At 42.6% G+C, this 13,064-nt stretch overlaps 1 pseudogene; it reads left to right on the top strand.

The window, feature by feature from the left end:
- Positions 1-7,203: 7,203 nt before the first annotated feature.
- On the top strand, positions 7,204-11,891 carry LOC146389789 (uncharacterized; annotated as a pseudogene).
- The last annotated feature ends 1,173 nt before the right edge of the window (positions 11,892-13,064 follow it).

Here is a 13,064-nt window from a genome sequence, read left to right as displayed (position 1 = left end):
CACCGGGATGTCATGCTTGGAGAAAACTCTCCTAAGTTTTTTCTGATACACCGGCTACATAGGGGATGACAATGTTGTTGCGTCTGTCCTTCTTATCCTCCCTCGCTGGTGTCTGGTCTTCTTTTCTGTGCCTCTTTGCTGACTTTAAGAACGCCCATTTAGGATAGCCGCACGTTTTGAGTGCTTCCTTTACATGTGTGTGTTCCTTCTTTTTTCCTTCAGGGAAATCCTTCTACCCTCTCCAATCTTAGAAGAGGTTTACAAGTTTGTGGACAAGGCTCAGCGGGCCCAACAATCTAAAGGAAAAGAAAGACAACGCAGGAAATTTCACACCTTGCTTTCAAAAACACACACTCCTCATCCTGAACCTACACAACCCAGAGAAGAAAACACACCTGAAGTCAGTCAGGAGAAATGGGTTAAGAACTTTTCAGACAGGATTCTCACTGACCCTGAAAAGAGAGTATTAGCCAAAGGACTCAATTTTGCCATTTCTCCACAACAGTTGCCCATAGTGGACCTCATCACAGCCACGGAATCTGCCATACGGATTAATAAATTATCACAGACAGAAGCAGAGCAAATCAGGATGAAAGTCTCAGCCACGCTCTCCAGTGCCAAAGTCCCTCCATCCAACCTCACAATACAGGAAAAGAAGGCTGTCGCTTCCCTGAGCAAAGACCACAACATCACTGTTTTACCAGCTGATAAGGGAAGATGCACCATGGTCCTAAACACTACAGATTACCATACAAAGATCACTACGCTCCTCAGTGACAACAATACCTACGAAGCCTTAAAGCGAGACCCCACAAGCAGCTACAAAAAGAAAGTTATAGCTTGCCTTCAAGACTTTGAAAAGGACAAAATTATTGACCGTCTTACATATCACCGCCTTTACCCAGGGGATGCCATACCCTGCATCTACGGACTTCCTAAAATCCACAAGGAAGCTGTCCCACTCAGACCCATAGTCAGTAGCATAAACTCAGCCACTTATAACATTGCTAAACACCTTGCTACCATCCTTGCTCCTCTTGTGGGGAACACCCCACACCACATCAAGAACTCCACCGACTTCACTGACAAGGTCCAGAAACTTACCCTGGATCCAGATGAAACCATGGTGTCCTTTGATGTAGTCTCTCTCTTCACTTACATACCCACCACGGAGGCCGTGGAGACTGTCAGAAAACGACTACAAGAAGACAGCTCCTTGGAAGACAGGACCAACTTCACACCCGATCAGATTTGCACACTGTTAGACCTCTGCCTCACCACTACATATTTCAAATACAACGAAGGCTTTTACAGACAAAAACATGGCTGTGCCATGGGCTCCCCCGTGTCACCTATTGTAGCCAACCTTTACATGGAGGAAGTGGAAAGGAAGGCTCTTGGCTCTTTCAAAGGAAGAGTACCCAGCCACTGGTACAGATATGTGGACGACACCTGGGTCAAAATCAAGACACAAGAAGTGGAATCCTTCACTGCGCACATTAACGCTGTGGATAAAAACATCAAGTTCACCAGGGAAGACACAAAGGACAACTGTTTGCCTTTCCTGGACTGCGCTGTGCACATTGAAGAGAACGGCAAACTCAACATCGAAGTTTACCGGAAGCCCACACACACGGACCAGTACCTCCTCTTTGACTCCCATCACCCTTTGGAACACAAACTTGGAGTAATTAGGACCCTACACCACCGGGCAGAACATGTTCCCTCTAAGCCTGAAGGAAAAAAGAAGGAACACACACATGTAAAGGAAGCACTCAAAACGTGCGGCTATCCTAAATGGGCGTTCTTAAAGTCAGCAAAGAGGCACAGAAAAGAAGACCAGACACCAGCGAGGGAGGATAAGAAGGACAGACGCAACAACATTGTCATCCCCTATGTAGCCGGTGTATCAGAAAAACTTAGGAGAGTTTTCTCCAAGCATGACATCCCGGTGCATTTCAGACCCAGCAACACGCTCAGACAAAAACTGGTTCACCCGAAAGACAAAACGCCAAAACACAGACTTAACAATGTGGTGTATGCTGTACAGTGCAGCGAGGAATGCCCAGACCTCTACATTGGAGAGACCAAACAGCCACTTCACAAGCGCATGGCACAACACAGAAGAGCCACCTCCACAGGACAAGACTCAGCAGTCCATCTGCATCTTAAGGATAAAGGACACTCTTTCGAGGATGCCAATGTTCACATTTTGGACAGAGAGGACAGATGGTTTGAAAGAGGAGTGAAAGAGCCATCTATGTCCACTGTGAGCGACCATCTTTGAACAGAGGCGGGGGTTTACGACACCAACTCTCTGCCATCTATAATCCAGTTTTGAGATCCCTTCCCAGACGCCTTAACGCCCACTCACATCCTGGGCCATCTGACCTCAGGAATTCGCATGATAAGGTGGGGCCAGGTTTCACAATGAACACACCCGAAACCCTGGCTGATTGGGACCCACACCCAGTTTCACACCTTGGCTCAGGCGATTAGAGGATCATCAGGGGGTCCTTTTGTCCCTCTGTGGGGGGATACTCCCACTAGGTTTATATCTGGGACTCTCCACCATTTGACCTTAGAACTGAAGAAGCTTCTCGGATGAGAGGTGAAACGTCTTCAAGTAACTTAAAGAAGTCCAGACGCTTTTCTTTGCAAGCTCCTTTGAGTAAGGGATGTTGCTCAGGATGTTATTCCTGTAATTTCAGTTGCCTTAGAAATTTTGCAAGCCTGAGTTGTTTTGTTGTTTTGTTTTTTTTTAAGAAGGGAGATGTAACATGTTGACTTATGTTTGTATCAGCCACTAGATGGCACTGTGTTGCTGCAATGTGTGTAATTCACTGGCGAGCAAGAAGCTCCAGGAAATAAATGAGAATAAAAAATAAAGTGGAATCGGAGCAGAGATCGGTGTGTGCGTGCATTTAATAAGAAGCTCGGTAATACAGACAAGGATAACACAGTTTTTTGGGCTCATCTAAAGGTAAGCACGGAGCTAACTTTAATGCGGTGTTACAGGCATGGCCCTTTAAGGGTGAAGCCTGATGGGAAATGTATTCGGGATGTGTGTAGCGGGACTGCCTGATGTGGGTGTGTAGAGAGAGAGCAGAGAAGGGGAAAAAGTAACGGTTAGCTACAGAAGAGACGGAAACAAAATAAATAAAAGGAATATAATCCCTCCCTCGACAGCCAGAGTTGTGTCGGCGATGCTCGCTGTGAGTAAACTGTTTCAGCCCACTGTACGCCGTGTTCGTGCCTTAGAGAAGAAATAAAGTTCGGTGAAGCAGTTTCCTACGCCTCCTTCGATCTTTTTGCTAGCGGAGTTGACCTGTATAGTAAGCTGTTGCCGGCTACGAGTCAGTTACGGAACCTTCAAGTAACTGCCAGAGGTTTCCTTACTACGGTTCGGGGCCGCGGATCTGGCGCGGTAACAGTGGGTTCAGTTTCTGTTGAGAAGTCGGGAGGAATGCCAAAAATTGCGGAGAGGGGGTTAGGAGGGACAGTCTGGCCATATGCTTGGCTAAGTGTGTCGAATATATTCCTCCTAAATGCACTCAGTTTCGAACAAGACCAAAACATGTGGACATGGTTGGCAGGCGATAGTCCGCATCTGCTACAGGGATCACTAATGGTTGGATAGATTTTAGATAATTTTGCGTTTGTATAGTGTACTTTATAGACCACCTTGCACTGAATCAAAGCATGACGAGCACAAATTGAGGACGAGTGAATCAATTTCAAAGCAGAATCCCACTGCTGTTCTGGCAGGGTTGTCTGTAGCTCTTCCTCCCATCTCAGCTTAATATGAGAAATGGATTTGGGGACCAAAGCATCTAGTATTTTATACAAGGCTGATATCAGTCTGTTTTGATGAGGGTTCGTCTGCAGGATGATATCCAGATTTGTTTCTGGAGGCCGATTGGGAAAGTGAGGGAACTGCGTTTTTACAAAATTTCTAGCCTGAAGATAACGAAAAAAGTTGGAATTAGGCAGGTTGTATTTAGACGATAGGTCAGCAAAAGATAGAAAGGTGTCCTGACTGTACAAGTCCTTAACAGTCCTAAGTCCGTTATCTTTCCAACTGCTAAAGGCCGCATCAGTGTTTGAAGGTGCAAAATTACAATTTTTTGATAAAGGCGTTAGCAAAGACGGTCCAAGTAGCCCGAAGTATTTTCTGAACTGTCGCCAAATAGTTACCGTTTCCTTAGCTATTGGATTATCCCCAACAAGGGTTGGAGAAAAAGGGAGTGGTGAGCTGAGTATTGATTATAATGAGTAACAGCTAGATGCAGTTTCCATTTGTACCCAGGCTGGTGCAGGGGGGTCGTTATGAACCCAATGTAAAAGTTTTTGTATGTTAGCTGCCCAATAGTAGTGTCTAAAATTGGGCAGACCAAGACCACCGTCAGTTTTAGAAGACTGAAGAATAGACTTGCGAATTCTAGCTTGTTTCCCTCCCCATATGAAATGTGACAGAATCTTTTCTAACTTGTCAAAAAATGCCTTGGTAAGAAGAATCGGGACATGTTGAAAAAGATACAAGAATTTTGGGAGGACACTCATCTTTATCAGGTTAACTCTCCCTGCCACTGACAATGGTAGAGAAATCCAACGGTCACAATCTTTCCCAACATTTTCTAGTAGGGATAGAAAATTCTCCCTCATCATTTTATGTATAGAAGAGGAAATAAAAACCCCCAAATATCTAAATCCGGTTTCTGTCCACTTAAAAGGCACTATTGAGTGGGGAAGAGCTCTGGCCAGGGAATTGAGGGGTTGCAACTCGCTTTTTTGATAATTGAGCTTATATCCTGACAGTGTACCATATTGGTCCAGTATGTCAAAAAGCACCGGGAATGAGTTTAGAGGGTCAGAAATGTACAGGAGCAAGTCATCTGCATAAAGGGAGAGTTTGTGGGTCACACCGAACCTTGTAATGCCTTTAAATCTATCCTCTGAACGCAGCCATATTGCAAGAGGCTCGATAGCAATGGCGAATAGGAGGGGTGAGAGAGGGCACCCTTGGCTAGTGCCCCTCTCAAGTGGAAAAGGCAAAGACAAGTTGTTGTTAGTACGAATACAGGTGGATGGCGAGGAATATAGTAGCTTAACCCAGAGAATAAAGTCAACCCCTAAGCCAAACCTATCCATCACCTCATAGAGGAAGCTCCACTCGACGCGGTCGAAAGCTTTCTCCGTGTCAAGAGATACCACAACCTCTGGAATTGAGTTGCATGATGTATGGATAATATTCAAGAGGCGTCTTGAATTGTCATATGAGTGCCTGCCGGCCATAAATCCCGTCTGGTCAGAGGCGATAATTTGTGGCAGAACACGTTGTAGCCTAAGTGCGAGGATTTTAGATAGTATTTTAAAATCAATATTTAAAAGAGAAATTGGTCTGTAACTGCTGCACAACAGAGGATCCTTGTCCTTTTTCAAGATTAAACAAATAGTAGCTTCGGACAAAGTCTTGGGTAATTGACATTTTGAAAAGGCTTCATTATACATATCTTTCAACAATGGTGCCGTAAGATCAGAATTGGCTTTATAGTATTCTGCAGAGTAACCGTCAGGGCCCGGTGATTTACCTGTGTTTAAGGATTTAATGGATTCTTGTACCTCTACTACAGTAATAGGTCCCCCTAATCCCTTCGTCAGATCTCTATCTATTCTTGGAAAATGTATATTTTGGAGAGTTTCTTCTGATAGAGGGGGAGAGCTTGAAGTGTACAGATTGGAATAGAAACTTACAAATACTTCATTAATTCCCTCTGGGTCCAATATTATGTCACCAGCAGCAGACTTGACCTTTGGGATTAGCTTGGAGGTTGCTTCGGCACGGGCTTGATAGGCCAGAAGTTTCCCTGCCTTGTCGCCGGATTCAAAAAAGCGTTGCTTAGTCTTAATTAATTGAACCATAGCTGTTGCGGTGGTGGTTAAATTGAGACTGGCTTGAACTTTCACACGTTCTGTATAGAGGTTAGGATCTGGGTTTGATGCATATCTGCCATCTAGATCTTTGAGCTTATTCAATAAACTGGACGTGTAAATTAACTCTTTGTTCTTTAAATTTGACACAAATCCTATAAGCTGGCCTCTCATGTAGGCTTTCGACGTTTCCCATAATACACCTCTTGACACTTCAGTAGAGTCGTTCAACTCAAGGAAAAGTGAGAACTGTGATCTCAAAAAATGTGTGTAGTCATCCCTTATCAACAGGCTAGAGTTAAATCTCCAATATTTAATGGGTCGAGACGGGGTCGCTAATACCACATCAAAAGAAACTGGTGAGTGATCTGAAATGGCGATAGCATGATACTGACAATGGCTAATTTTACAGAGAAACCTAATATCGACAAGAAAAAAGTCTATACGTGTATATGTACGGTGGGGATGAGAGAAAAAGGAAAATGCCTTAGTAGTAGGATTCGTATGTCGCCATGGATCCACAATCCCCAGCTGAGTTTTAAAAAATTCTAGGGTTTTAGCACATTTATTCAGGGAACAGGCCTTAGTTGACGATCTATCCAGCAGAGTGTCCTGAACCAAGTTAAAGTCACCTCCAATAATAAGATGATAGTTTTCCAAATTTGGAAGTGAAGAGAAAAGTTTAGCTATAAAAGAGTCGTCGTCCCAGTTCGGCCCGTACACGCTAGCCAGTATCACAAGTGAGCCCTGCAAGTTTCCTGACACAAATGTGGAACGGCCATCTGGATCAGCAATAACTTTATGTTGCTCAAACAGAATATTATTACGAATAAGTATGGCTGTCCCTCTAGCCTTGGCGTTAAATTTGGAATGATATATATTGCCGATCCAGTTTCTCTTGAGTCGCCTCACTTCTTTGTTGCAGAGATGCGTCTCTTGAAGAAAAAACACATCTCCTTTAAGCTGCTGTAAATGCGCCATAACTTTGTTAACTTTGGTTGCATTCCCCACCCCTCTCACATTCCAGGAGACAATTCTAAGACCATTGATTGTGCTCGACATACCTTACTGTATTCAGACAGGTCTTTGATTTGACAAGTTGACAGTGGCCAGGGGAAGACTGGTGTCTGTATTTGAGGTAGCAGACTGTGAACAGAACAGGGGAAAAAAAAAAAAAAAAAACAGAGAAAGAAAAAAATAAATAAAAAAAATAAATAAATAAAATAAAACACAACAACAACAACAAAAAAACATATAACAAGGCAATACATACATGCAGATCGAACAACATAAATTGGATCTGGAAACCCCCGAAAACAAAACTTGCAAGTGTCCATTGCACCGCAGGGTGTAAACATTCCCCTGCGAAGACTTCGCCATCATAACTCTTATCAAATGGCTTGCTTCCCTGTGGCGGCAAGGTCTCACTATGAAAATATGCCTTGTCAATATTCTGCTAGAAAAAATTAAGGGACTAGGATGTATCTTACTATACAAAAGCGGACAGAAGAAAAGCACAAAAAAGGCAGGCTGAGGTATTGTTGTCCTCCATTTGTATATGGCAGGAATCAAACTGTAGGAGAGGCAATAATAATGAAAGAATGTGTGTTTATATAAAGTAAAACAGTATATACATATATGTGCACGTAGCAGACTAGCGTGCCAACGGTGGCATTAGAACAAAGTATAAACAGGGGTATTGTAAAGGAAAATGAGAGAAAAACAGAAAACACAATGAAGTTAGAATTACTCAAACCATGCTGTCCTCTAGGTACCAAACATCAAACTAAAATGTCATGAGCCCTTCTACGGAAGTGGCGGGATCCAACCATGACCCTCAGATCAGGTTTCCAGAATGTTAGAACTCAGGGGACGGTGTGAGGCGATGTAGCTCCGAGCGTCGCCTGGTGACGCCAGTCGCTTCCGGTTCCCTTCGTCAGTCATAACGAACAGTTTGGCCGGGTAGCGAAGCTGAGGCTTGAGTCCAAGATCATACAACTCCTTCATAACTCCGCGGTAAGCAGACCGTTGTTCCAGCACCTCAGGGCAATAGTCCTCGACAATATGGATGGGAGTGTCCTTATATTTCAGTTTACCCCGCATTTCCCGAGCTTTGCGCACAACGAGCTCACGGGTCTGGTAACTATGGAAACAGACAACAACCGCTCGGGGTTTCGCGTTGGGGCCTGGTCTTGCCACCAGCGCCCGGTGGGCTCGATCCAACTCCGGGGCCGTTTTCAAAACGTCCACTCCAAATATGTCCACAAGCACCTGAGAAAAGAACACAGTTGGCCTGGGCCACTCAATATTTTCAGGGACCCCCAAGAGGCGAATATTGTTGCGGCGGCTCCTGCTTTCAACGTCGATTAGCCTAGCTCTCAGCTTATTGTTATCCTCCGCCACCACCGCTAACTTGGCCACCACGTCCTGGAGCTCCGCGTTTGTAGTTGTGGCCATGGTTTCCAAAGCTGTAATCCGTTGGTCATGGCTGTTGAGAGTCGTTTGGATGCTGTCCAGCTTGTTTTCAAGTCGCTGAACGGATGTCTTGAATTCTGCCGAAAGCGAGGCTTTGTGCTCGTCCAGCGTGGTCTTTAGCATAGCCATGATAGCCTCATTAGCCGCACCGAGCTCATCTCTTTTTTGCTCCTGGTTCCTGGTGTTTCTACTGGTCATCTTGGCAGATTATGACACCAGACACACAATACCACCAATACAAGTCCACACTTTGTTGCGGGTAGTGAGAAATTATCAAGTAGTTGTGATAAAAGTAGGAGTCCTGCGAAGAGCGACTATTCCGACATGCCGTCAACCGGAAGTCCTGAAACAACAATATCATCTGAAGTAAAAGAGTTTCTCTACTGATTGATATTTCTTCAATAATGCCATTTTCATTACAACTCTCATTGTAGCACATCATTGTAATGTGATACTATCACCAGAAGGTGGTGGTAACACACCTACAATGTGTTTTTGTTTACATGTTTGATTCCACCAATGGAGGGAGTTTCCGTTTGTTCCACGACTGCATTTCACTCACTGCCTCTGTTTGTATCTCTGTCACTGCAGGACCAACATGGAGCGAGAAGTCAGCGCTCTCAGGAGGCCGACAAACGTCACAGAAGAAAGGGAGAGAAAACCTACAGCTGTGATGAGTGTGGGAAGGATTTTACCCAGGCTGGACACTTAAAAACTCACCAACTCATCCACAGTGGAGTTAAACCTTACAGCTGTGACTTGTGTGGAAAGTGTTTTAACCAGACTGGAGACTTAAAAAGACACCAACTCATCCACAGTGGAGTTAAAGCGTAGAGCTGTGATGAGTGCGGGAAGGATTTTACCAAGGGTGGAAACTTAAAAAGACACCAACTCTTTCACAGTGGAGTTAAACCTTACAGCTGTAACTTGTGTGGAGAGTCTTTTACCTGGGCTGGAGGTTTAAAAACTCACCAACTCATCCACAGTGGAGTTAAAGCGTACAGCTGTGATTTGTGTGGGAAGTCTTTTACCGAGGCTGGAAGTTTAAAAAAAACACCAACTCATCCACAGTGGAGTTAAACCTTACAGCTGCAACTTGTGTGGAAAGTCTTTTACCCGGGCTGGAGGTTTAAAAACTCACCAACTCATCCACAGTGGAATTAAAGCGTACAGCTGTGATTTGTGTGGAAAGTCTTTTACCGAGGCTGGAAGTTTAAAAAAACACCAACTCTTCCACAGTGGAGTTAAAGCTTACAGTTGTGATTTGTGTGGAAAGTCTTTTAACCTGTCTCAAAACTTAAAAAAACACCAACTCATCCACAGTGGATTTAAAGCACACAGCTGTGAGTTGTGTGGTAAGGCTTTTGCTCAAAATAGCGACTTACAGAGGCATCTAGTTACCCACTCTGGAATTAAAGCGTACAGCTGTGACTTTTGTGGAAAAAATTTCCGCAACAAACACTACCAAAATAGTCACCTACGGATTCACACTGGAAATGATGTTTACTGCTGTGATCAGTGTGGGAAACTGTTTGCAACAGATGCACAGTTAAAACTACACATGTTTAACCACACTGAGGAGAGACCTTATAAATGTGACCTGTGTGAGAAGACTTTTAAAGCTCCACATCAGCTGAATATCCACCAACAGATCCACACCAGAAAGTAACTCTACAAGTGCAGTTACTGTGAGGATGTATTTAGTTTTATCTTGTAATTGTAACCTGATTGTTTGGAACAAGTCTGATCAGTAAACTTATGGAGTTATACTGAATGAACTGTTTGGAAAAATGAAGACTCATTTTCGCTCAGTAAGCTGAGTGTTATAATGTAAACAGTAAAATGGAATTGGACATTGGCAGAGATCACTTATGCTGTCATTGTTTAGAAGCGGATTGACATACATAGAAAGATCCAGTTCTCAACCCTGTCGTCACTGTGGTGGTGGGAAAGAGTTTCTCTGTGACCTTTTTGGAAAAACTTCATAAACAGGACCTAAAACCACATCAACGTAGCCACACTGGAGACAAAATGAACTACTGCAAAGAATGTGGGAGAGGCTTCCACACACCAAGTACATTAAAAATACATGAACTCTTCCACAGTGGGGTTAAAAAGCACATCTGTGACCAGTGTGGGTCATCCTTCACCACTGCAGGAGAGACACCATACAAGTGCAGACACTGTGACAAAAGCTTCTCACAATCAGGTCATCGTAACAAACATGGACGTACACACATGGAAGTGAACTTCAGCTGTGACCAGTGTGACAAGAGCTTCAGGAATCTCAGTTCATACTCCGAACACAAATAATCCCACACTGTAAATAAACTGTTTCACTGTTACCAATGTGCAAAAACATTCACTTCATTATCTGCTCTGTGCAAACATCAGCCTGATCATGCAGGACTGAAATCACTGGATCACAATGAATCTGAAGAGAGAGAAAGATCCTCTTCTGGTTTCAGGGTCAGAGTTAAAAACCTTGAGATCAGGCTCCACAGAGTTCAGATGGAATCTCCTGTAAAGAGTGTCAGCTGATGCCACACTTGGATCTGATGAGGTAGCTCTGATTTCTGGACCTGTAGTGAATAATCCTGAATGTTACATTTAGGAAGCTGCATGTATAGATATGCATATCAAGTTTATTTTTTTTCCTTTGAGGGATTTTAATTCTCTAAAATGTTATCCCTGTTACATTTTAATCTTTGTTTCCTTAGGACACAGTAGTGTTTAGTAGTTGTATTCATTTTATGTGTTACCTCAGTTAAATTTCAATTCTTCATTCATATTTAAACTTTTACTGTGGTAAAATCTTCTCTTAAATCCTTTTCTCCCAAAACAGCAAATAATTACACAGCAGTTGCTCTTAAAACTTCCAAAATGAACTAAATCTGTCCACCAGCTTTGAAACAACACCTGCTGTGACTTTATGTCCAGAAAAAAGAAACTCAAGCTAAACTGGTTTTGGGCTGTACTTCCATGTAATACCAGTTTGTACCAGAAGATGAAGCAGTGAGTCAGTGTAACCTTTATTCAATTAGGCAAAGAACACATTCGTATTCAAAGTGGCAGCAAAGAAATGTTGAAAGTTAAAAACAGCAGCACACATCTGGACCATTTTAAAGATCACAGGTGACTACTTTTACTTAATTCAAATTCTGTTAAACCTCTATTTTTGGCTCCTCCTTTCACTTTAGTGTATTTAGTCCTTGAAGTCCACATGTTGTTTTTTAATGAATTTTGATCCACATGTTTGCAGCTGTTTTCTTGTTGATTTGAAGTTTGTATTATGAAATCCTGATACTGTTAAAGTGTTAGTTATATTTGATGAAGTCTGTGTAGAGTTTATCTTATTAAACAGTTTGGTGTGAAAAATAAAGAAATGGTCTCAGAACAAGTAGTTTGAGCCATGATTTCAGATTCAAACTAATTTAACTGTTTTCAGTGGTACATGTGGAGGTAGCTCATTAAAAACTCTAAAATGATCTTCAAGGATAATATGTTTGATATTTCTTAAAAAGGTGCTGTTGGCATGAAGTTTTCAGACAGTGTGTTTAAGAGTCATTGTGGTTAACATCTCACACATTCCAATAAAGCAGATGTTCCTGCATTACAACAGCGGTTTTCAGTTGCGTTCTCCCCCCTGCTCGTCTACAGGACTCTCATGGAGCACCACTTTGAAACTTTGTAACTCTCTCTCTGCAAAATACAGTATATAATGACCAATGCTGGGCAATTAATTATATAGTTACTTCTTCAAAAAAGTTTCTGAATATTGCAAACAACAAAGATTTTTGCAGCTGTTTACCTAAAAATGCTGCTGATGCATTTTTTTAAATAAACATTTCAAACTATTTACAGAACAATCAGGTGTTCTGCATCAAATCTGATGCCACACAAATTATTTGAAAAATGCAGTTTTTACCGTTTCTTCTCGCAGTAAATATATACAACAATAGTATTCAGGAAGAAAACCAAACATTGCATTTTTTTTTATCACAACTCTGGTTTTATATGGCCTATCAACTCAATTTAAAAAGTGAAACAAGTCTCTATATTAACGGCCTATCAGTCAAACAATACTGTTTGGTCTGGGTCTAAACAGAGCGCGTTGTGTGTGACGTCTTCTTTTGAGCATGTTCTGCTTTGAGGGTTCACACTAGATCGTGTTTGCTGTCACATTTTATTTGTAGTGTGAACAAGCAGACAAAAAAATCGTATTTGATAAAAAAATCGGAATTGAGCATTAAGACCTGCAGTGTGAACGTAGCCTAAGAGGACCCTGCCCGTCAATTCTCGATACGAGGGGGGTACCCGGCGTGTCAATAAGTGAAGCAGAGGGAGCCTGACCATGCGTCGCACATTTGACGAGTTAGGAGTGAGAACGTGTTGAACATCTATATTTAAGATGTTTAAAGAAAAGAACAATAGAAGCTGAACAAACCTACAAAAAGTATAAGAATAAACTGATAATAATTATAAGAAGCAGAAAAAGAAATTACTACAGTGAACTTTTAGATGAAAATAAAAACAATGTGAAAAACGTGGACAGCAATAGGTCTGTCTAGTGCAGACCTATTGCTGGCACAGCCAAGACAATTCAATTGCCACTAGCACAGCATTGGGCACCAGGCAGAACTCTTTGTGTGATCTCG

Source organism: Perissodus microlepis, chromosome 3 (genome assembly GCF_051167445.1).
Source record: "Perissodus microlepis isolate ML-2025 ecotype Zambia chromosome 3, ASM5116744v1, whole genome shotgun sequence".
In the NCBI taxonomy this organism is placed as follows: domain Eukaryota; kingdom Metazoa; phylum Chordata; class Actinopteri; order Cichliformes; family Cichlidae; genus Perissodus; species Perissodus microlepis.
Note: the sequence above shows the minus strand (reverse complement) of the source record. Positions and strands in the feature narration are given on the sequence as shown.